The 7,934-nt window shown below is 36.8% G+C and overlaps 1 protein-coding gene across 1 annotated transcript in view; it reads left to right on the top strand.

Moving 5' to 3' along the window:
- The first annotated feature begins 2,603 nt into the window (after positions 1–2,603).
- The window catches only part of RCAN1 (regulator of calcineurin 1), a 37,201-nt gene continuing 31,870 nt past the window's right edge, over positions 2,604–7,934 (top strand). Inside the window, exon 1 of the mRNA XM_010580362.1 lies at positions 2,604–2,624. The gene's annotated coding sequence lies outside the window, so the exon portion shown is untranslated. The remainder of the gene's footprint in view (positions 2,625–7,934) is intronic.

Raw genomic sequence — 7,934 nt, forward strand, 5'->3', positions numbered from 1 at the left:
TCCGTGGCCGCCCCCCGCCTCAGGAGGTGGCGGGCCGAGGCTGTGGCTCTGCGTCCCCGCCCGCTCTCCTGGCACGAAGCGAGCGTCGGGAGGCGCGGCGGCTCTGCCCCGGCTGGCCGGCCCCTCCGCGGGCCCGGTGTGTCAAGTCTTCTGCCAGGTCCCTGTCCTCGGGTCTGATGCAGAGAGGCTCAGTCCGGCGGATCCGCTGACCTGAACCCGCAGGTTAGGGCGGAGAGGTGCATAGACCAGAAGGGACCCCCCCCGCCCCCCGCCCTCGAGCACTCTGTGCAGGGCGTTGCGGTTGCGGTGCAGCGAGGAACGGCGGTTTGCTGATGCGCCCGAAGGCGTTCGGCGCGACGCGAGGCGGCAGGCGGCGTTCGGAGGAGAGCCGGCGGCGTGGCAGGCAGGCGGTGGGCAGGGTCCCAGCGGGCGCCGAAGCCGCCTGCCTACAGGCGAACGGAGTTGTCGGGTAGCACACGCAGATCTGTGGCGCTTGTCTGGGTTGAGGACCGCTTTGTTTAAAAAAATAATCAAAACTACCAACCGTTGTTCCAGAGCAGAGAAGGATAACGGCAGCTGTCGGAGGAATACTTGTAAATCGTCTGAAGTAAACTGCAGCTCTAGGTGTAATAAGTGGACATACATATTTCAGAATTGCTTCTCTTGTTATCTGTGGCCTTCTTGATGAAGAAGGAGTTCAAATCAGTCTTAATTTTTCATCCTTCTTTTACTTGTCTCAGACCTGGCCAGAATTAAAGAATGAGTGAAGCTAACTTTTCTCTTGGTTTTTATAGTTGGTTTTGCCATCAAGCTCTTATTTTCTAGTGACTTGGCTACTGAAGGAGGCGTTTAGGTTTTAAACAGATTGAAATTGAATGAAATGGACGTGAAAAATTAGGCAATAATTGTACTGGTTTAAAATCCTATTAAAATGATTGGATGTCTCTTTGTGGAAAAACAACTTACGAGTTGTAGTAGTAGTCCAACAGCTCAACCCAGCTTACAGTTATAATGCATTAAAAATGAGCTGGAAATAGGAGATGCAGCTGCATTGCATTCCAGTTACTTTCTAAGGTTATGTAACTTTTAATGGCAATATACTTTCGTATGGCTTCAGGCACCTGCAGGTATGATGGGAATGGCAACTTTATTGGGATTTACCTTATTTACTTAAATTCAAGTTCACTACAAGTATGCTTAGGAAAAGTCCTATAGTCAGTTCTATGTAGTAATAGTATTTTCTCAGATGGATTCTTGTGACCTTGACATGCATGTTTTGAAACAGCAGTTAGGTGGATGACAACATAGATGCATATTTCCAGGCAAGACCAGGAGTTATCTGAACACTTGAACCATTTTTCTGTCTTTCTGTTTTGATTCCAAAGAATCTCTGTCTTCAGACACCTCATTTAGATCGGGACAAAGTCTTAAGTATCCTTAACATTACAACAAAAAATTGTTTTAACTACTTTTTTTTTTTCTTGCCAAGCGCCGCAGCAGGAAGGAATGCAGATTACTTAAAATAATAACGACTTAATTTGAGGTTAATCATCTTGGCATAAACCGTGCTATCTTAACCATGGATGACAGCATGCACAGTTACTGCAGCATAGCTGTTGCTTTTAAAATTTAAATTCCTAAGGCAAAGAATGGAAGAATTATCTTGAACTTGAATAAATACGTGTATCCAAGAGGCAAGAAAAGTCCTTCTGAAAGATTTATAAATAACACAAAAAAAATGTTGAGGTGCTTGGGACCTGGTATAAATGTGGTAAGTGTACACAGATTTGTAATAGATTGTTAACAAAAACCTAAGCTGTTTTTTCAATCTCAGCCATTGAAATATATAATTTAGCTTCGTTTAATACAGTTACAGAGATGGCAAGAACTAACTCTTTAAAGCTGGAAATGTATGACTGCTGTGTAGGAAAACAGCAGATTCATGGACTGGATACATTTTTAATGTGTTCTGTTGGCCAAATGTCAGGCAGTTGCAAAGAGAGAAAAGGTGGGATGAGGCACTAAGGCTGGATCTCGGACTGTTTGGATGTGTGAAAGGTGGCTTCAGCATACTGCTGTTGGATGGTATGAAAACAAAAAGGTTATATTACAAGTGGAGAAAAGATTAGTCTTCCATGCATGCATCCAGTTTTACCTTAGCATTTAATGATTCTGGTGTCCAAGAAAATGAAGGTGGTTTGGTCTAGAGTGAGAACTTAGCATCTGAAAATATTTCCAAGATTATGATAATTTTAAAAGGCTATACTTTGTTAGGGAGTTAATTTTAAGAAAATTCACTTAGTTTACTATAGGGTGTATACAGAAAAATCGAACTTGCTCTTATCAGTGTAGCAAATGGTTGTGTGGAACTTTTTCTGTGATGATAAAGGAATGAGTAAAGGTATTGTAAAATATAACATCACCAGACATAGCATTTTATAAATAGTCTATGAATTTTGGTGGTGCAATGTGTTGTCTTCTGTTTTGTGAACTTCCTAGTTTTTTTGCAGTGTATGTAACACTCCTAAAATACCTTGTCTACGTAATTAGTGGGTTTTTTCTCTTCAGTAGGCCCCTTAATAATCCTGGATTGCCCTATTTGAGGAGGGTTGTTCCAATTAAAGGTGAGATAGGACAGCTAGGCAACAGCTGGCAACAACTATTTCTATTTTGCCCTCCCCCTCCCCAAACAGTGATTTGCACTTGAAATGCTGGTTGTATGTTCCTGCTCTTCCTCTCTTTCTTTTTTTTTTAAATTTTTTTATTGAGGTGTAGATGTCAGTTGAGAAAGCTGAAGAAGTTTTATTGGGTTTGAGATTAATCTCTTAAAAATAGACTATCCTATCAAGTAAGGTTATAGTTCTAGTAAATGACAATTTGTTATCTGCTTTATTCTCATAAGAATGAATGTGACTTGCTTAAATAAATACCTCATGGCTAGTTTTTCAATGTAAGTTCCAAAATCTTCCAGAGAATGTTTAAAGACTCTCAAGTTTTTCTAAAGCACAGTTGAAAGAATACATATAGATTCTGCATCCTCTTTTGTTTTCACTGAAGTACAAGAAATTATCTTAAATTAAAACCCTGTATCTGATTTTCGTGTTGGCTAATTACCTTGGAAAAATGCTATTCTGATTTCCCCAAATGTCTTTTACTTCTAACCCCCAGCTTTTTGGTAGTTTTAATGTTGACTCTATGCTTGAGGAATTGTAATTCTTTCCTAGGGAAAAGCAATATTTCTTCATACAACATGCAGTTGAGTTTGATCTATTGTAACTGTATTCCTGTGTACTCATTTACCAAAAAAAAAAAAAAGTGTCAGTAGCTAATTACCAGAGCCAGCAATTATGCTTTTGCATATTTCCAATCCTCCTCAAGTGGTATTCAATCTTTAAGAGCCTTTTTATGTCAGTAGAGGACACTCGGGTTTTTTTATAGAACTTGTACTGTCAAGTGGCAAGTCCAGCAGGTAATATGCTTGCTTGTATCTTGTAATCCTGAAGGGATGTGGCATACTTCACTGATGACTTTAAAGTTCTGGGTACAGCCACAGGGGGGCTAAATAACTTCATTTATGCCCTGGTAGTCTCTTGCTAAGTAGGTTACCTAGGTCTGTTCTAACTGTCAGGTTTCCATTTCAGCTTAGTTGTAGACAAGTATCACTCATTTAATTTGTGAAGAGTAAAAGAGGAATGTAAAGAGTACCTAGAAAGAATTCAACTTTGGGCTACTGAGAAAAGAATTGTTTTTTAGGACTAGAGATGAGAGATTTTTGATGGCAGCTAACTTTCCTTATAACAAGTTAAATTCCTTAAATTACTTTAAAATATCTGTAATTGCCTTAATCTGCTAAGTCTCGCAAATTACTGCAAACTAATGAATGTAGCGGAAGGTTTCCTGTAGTTAAGGAAAATTTACATTTGTAGATAACTCTTGAAAACAGGCTGTTATATCATGATAATAGTTTTTGTCTGGAGCTTGCTAGGGAAAACTTCACTGAGAGTTGTATTTTTAAAGAATAGTGTGTGTCCTCAAATAACCTCCAGTGGCAAGCAAAAGTAGAACTGGCTGTGAAACAGTGTCTGTGATCATTTATTAAAAAAAAATTAAAAAATTATAATTGTGTTTGATGATAAGGCCTAAATAAAGTCAGAAATCTTTCCAGTAGTATAACTAAGAAAAAAAGCAGTAATGGCAGGTGTATTGAATCTTGTTAATGATTATCATAGCTTTAAAATTCTATTCTTCCTTTAGCTTTATATAGTTTCAGTATGGAAAAAACTTGTTTGTGAACTGATCTGAAAATAAAGCTGTTGTTAAATGAGCCGTACTTTTAGAAATTTTTAATTGACTTACAGCCTACTGGAATAATCATGAGATGTTGAATGCCTTTCGTGGTTTTTTTAAATACTTAGGGAATTACTTCTACTTTACAGGAAGTCTGTCAAATTTCTCAGCAGTATTTACAAAACTTTCTTTACAAAATAGTGCTTTGGTTTTCTGGTAATCTCTTCCTGTCTCGGTCACATGCTTCATTAATCCTTTTACTTAAAGTTTGTTAATCTGCTTAGATCACATTTTTAAAAAATATTTTGAAAGTAAATTTCAAAAAGGTGAGCATTTTTACATGTTTATATTTTTGTGACCACAGCTCTGGTTTTGGCAAAATGTTCCCTAATAGGAATGTAAAAACTACTTAATGGTATCTGTACTTTTCGGCTCATATTTTGAAAGTTTTCATGCTTTCTCTGCCAGTGTTAAATCATTTTTTTGTGACAACATTTATAGTTCTTTCTAGGTTATTGTTTTCCAGAAAAGCCCAGGGTTAAGTTTGTTGTTCAAAATCATAGCCCAATAACCTGTTTTTACACTGAACAGTAAAACGATTTATTAAAAAAAAATTAAAAATCATCCATTATGAAAATTTTTGCAGTAAAACTTCTGAAAGTATTTAGCTCCTCTACTTTCAGATGATGCAGATTTATTCTGCAGCTATTAACAGGTTAAGGCAGACTTTTGAGTGACTAGAAGTCTGGAAGCCATATAGCTATAATGTTATGGCTGACGTAATAATCTTTGACGTTACAGCAGAGCATAATAACATCCTAATGCAGTTTTATGGCTCCTGGGATGCATCCAGTCTGCCAAGTGCACAAGCAGAACTTGATCATATCTCTGCATCTGAGGACAAACATGAACTCCTGAGAGTCGCTGGGATGCCTAACATCTTCAGTTTCTGAGGGTCTTTGGAAAAAATCTTTTTTTGCCTAAAAAGATAGCATACTTTATGAATAATGTGAAGAGTTCTAACACTTTATACTGTATATGCATTCTGTATGGAAACCTTAGCAATAGTCATGAAGAGGTGAAATACCCAGAGAGTGAAGTTAGAGTATTCCTCACTTTGAAGACAAAAGCTATACACTTTATAGACTATAAGTGAATAGAGATTTTAATGCTTGTAGTTTGCTTGGTGATGACACTGTCCTGGGTTTTTTTGGTCTGTTCTTTCTATCCTATGCCTTAATAAGAAAATGTAATTAAAATATGAATATTGTTCTACATATTATCAAGTATTAAAGTTGTATTCAATCTTAGTGTGTCTGTTTAAAGGATGGTGTCTTCAGTCTTCTCACTTGAGTAGGTTTTTTTTTTGGCCTGTGAACCTGGAGTAGGTTTTCTAGTTGCTCCTTTCCAGTTCTCATGTGGGATGCTGAGATGTGATTTGAATAAATTTCAAATAAATAATTCAATAAAATTCAAATCGCAAAGGTGATTTGAATAAGTTTTGAGCTGAATACTCTATTTTCTGCTGGAGTAGAAGGATTTGAAGAGACTGTACAGTATAAAATGTTTTAGTCAAGCAATGCTTGACTGCTTTTTTTCATATACTTGGACTTTGAGGCATTGAATAGTGATTTAGGTGGCTTCCTTTAACCGTTGTCCACATGTTATCTGTGCTTTCACGAGAAGTATAACTAATACCATGGAACTGTAGTAGAAAGGCTGATATCACAAGGGGAGGGAGAATTACTTTAATTTCGGTAGCTCTTTGTTGTGCTCAAGGCATTTCAGAGTGCATCATAACCAGTTGAAGCCTTGATAAAATAAGGTGCTAACAGAGAACCCTCATGCTGCAGCTTTCAGTATATTGATCTTGTTAAGAGGATGTATTTGAGAGCAGATTCAGGTTTATATCACCCTTGGACCCTTTATAGGTCTCCTAGGTCAGGTGAAAATATCGAAATACTTTTTTCTATGTCAAAAATCCACTACTATTTAAGTCCTTAAAGTCTGCTGATCATTCTTCAAGCAAACAATGCAAATACCTTTATAAGTAGAAATAAAATGAAGTATATAATATTTATATAATATGCTAACATAAGTCATACATATGGGGTGAAAATAAGAGTAAGCAACAGTCAAATTTATCATTGTTTAGAAACAATTTCAGTAATGCTGCACAAGGTGGTTGTTGCGTGGCTTAAAAATACCTAAAAGTAAAACCAGATATTGGAGATATTAAAAAAATATTTCTGGATGATCCAATGCTCTAGTCATTAGCTCAAAGTCATGAAAAAAGATCATAGGCAAGATCTGTGCTACAACAAGATTAAGAGCTTTAATCTTCCTGGAGAATCAAATGGAAACTTGGAAGAACTTTGTCTGGTTTAAATCACTGTGCTCTGGTCACACCAACAAGTCTAGTATACATTAGAACACTATGGAGAACATTTCCTTATATTCTTTGCTATCTATCTTTCTTTTAGGAGTAAATTTAGCTTTGTTCTTCAGGAATACTGGCACATACATACCAGTGTAAAAAGAAAAATATGAAAATAACTACAGAATGTTAGATGTAATAACTAACTTGAAGCTTATCCCAAACACGTCTCAATAATATAAGCATTAATAAAATTATTAAGATCAGCAATGACTGAACTGTCCTATACACAATGGTTTAAAATGATAAAAAGACAGTCTTTTTGGCAGCAATCATACAGAAAGCTTAACTCTACAGCAGTTTGTCACTGAAATTGCTTATTCAGTTGAGCAAGTTTTAATAAGCAATGTTTGTAAACATAAGTAATATTGGTCATTAATAAAGAATATGCTTTTTAATGTCAACAATGTCGGAAGAACTGAAAATGGAAAATGAGGAAAATAATTTAAAAATGGTTACTCAAAGTTCATATATGGTACATTAAATAGAAATGATATTGTAGTTTGGGTTTTGTTCTTATATGTGTGAAAACAGACTGGAGTTCTGGATGTGCAGTTTTGTTTTCATTGTTTTTTTTAATGGTATTCTAACAAAGATGTGCCACCTCCCTCAAATGGGATGTTAGGTGGTTTTAATTGGGGTTGGTTTGGGTTTTTTCCTCTTGGAGACGCTTCTCCAGTTAGTGAGGAAAAATTAAGTTATTGTTGTTACTGATAAATAATCCAAGAGCTGTTTTGAAACCAATGTGGCAGGTAAAACTGAATGTGAAAGAACAGTTGGTGAAGCTAGTTAATGTTTTCTGCCTACTAATTTATAAAAAATGTAAGGTAATTCAGAAACCGTGCTTTTCACTGAGACCTCAACTTGGTGAAACAAAGCCCGACAACTGTGACATGGAGATTGTGGGTGTTTTTTTGAGTTGGGATTTTTTCCCCTCAAGATGATACAGCTGATTATAGAAGTATTTGAGGGATGGACCCAACTGAGACTTGTCAGTAACATAGGGACTTCACGTTGTCTGTGATGAGAGGTTTCTAGACACCTTTGGCCTAAAAGCAACTAGGAATGACTTTATAATTAGTTACAGTTTTTTCCATTCAGATAGCCAGAACCAGTCCCCCAAGGGAAACTATTTTTTAAGTCTTAGGAGATCATTCACGCAGTATAAATTATTGTAACCTGGCATTTATGAAGGATTTTCAGGTGCCTT

This window comes from Haliaeetus leucocephalus, unplaced genomic scaffold (genome assembly GCF_000737465.1).
Source record: "Haliaeetus leucocephalus isolate CR32 unplaced genomic scaffold, Haliaeetus_leucocephalus-4.0 Scaffold702, whole genome shotgun sequence".
NCBI lineage: Eukaryota > Metazoa > Chordata > Aves > Accipitriformes > Accipitridae > Haliaeetus > Haliaeetus leucocephalus.